Genomic DNA, 1,026 nt, shown 5'->3' on the forward strand with positions numbered 1-1,026 from the left:
CCAACAGGGACAGACGGCTCCATGGACAGTCCTCCTCCGACACCCCAATAGAGATTTCAAAAGGTCTCATACCTCTATTGTGGTGCCATGGGGTTCGAAGGGGAATGATCTGCAGCAACTGCCAGTGCCTCTTTGGGCATTGCCATCCCGGACGAGCCCCCAAATTGTCGGAGAAAAACACAGTTCTCACTTTTTGTTTGGGTACAGCCAAGTCAGATACTTTATTCTCTCTTTATCAATTGCATAGAGGGAGAGAGTGCACTAGGACACAGGGTCTCCCCCTCCTAGGCAGGTCTCTCAACAGGTAAACAGTTACAGCAAGCATTTATACCTTTTGTTACAGACAATAATGAGCAACAGCTGCATTTTGTTTATACGTAGGTCATCCTGATATCTTATTTTCCTCATTTATTTAGACTCTAGTCTACATTCCATATTATCTACACATTATCTACACAAGGTCGCAACAACTTCTCACACAGTTCTTTCCCAGGTTTCAGAGTAGCAGCCGTGTTAGTCTGTATCCGCAAAAAGAACAAGAGTACTAGTGGCACCTTAGAGACTAACAAATTTATTAGAGCATAAGCTTTCGTGGGCTACAACCCACTTCTTCGGATGCATATAGAGTGGAACATATATTGAGGAGATATATATACACACATACAGAGAGCATGAACAGGTGGGAGTTGTCTTACCAACTCTGAGAGGCCAATTAAGTAGGAGAAAAAAAAAAAAACTTTTGAAGTGATAATCAAGATAGCCAAGTACAGACAGTTTGATAAGAAGCAAGTGTGAGAGTACTTACAAGGGGAGATAGATTCAATGTTTGTAATGGCTCAGCCATTCCCAGTCCCTGTTTAACCCTGAGTTGATTGTGTCTAGTTTGCATATCAATTCCAGCTCAGCAGTCTCTCGCTGGAGTCTGTTTTTGAAGTTTTTCTGTTTTAAGATAGCCACCCGCAGGTCTGTCATAGAATGCCCAGACAGGTTAAAGTGTTCTCCCACTGGTTTTTGAGTATTATGATT

Source organism: Terrapene carolina, unplaced genomic scaffold (genome assembly GCF_002925995.2).
Source record: "Terrapene carolina triunguis isolate 2854851 unplaced genomic scaffold, T_m_triunguis-2.0 Scaffold344, whole genome shotgun sequence".
NCBI classification, from domain to species: Eukaryota; Metazoa; Chordata; order Testudines; family Emydidae; genus Terrapene; species Terrapene triunguis.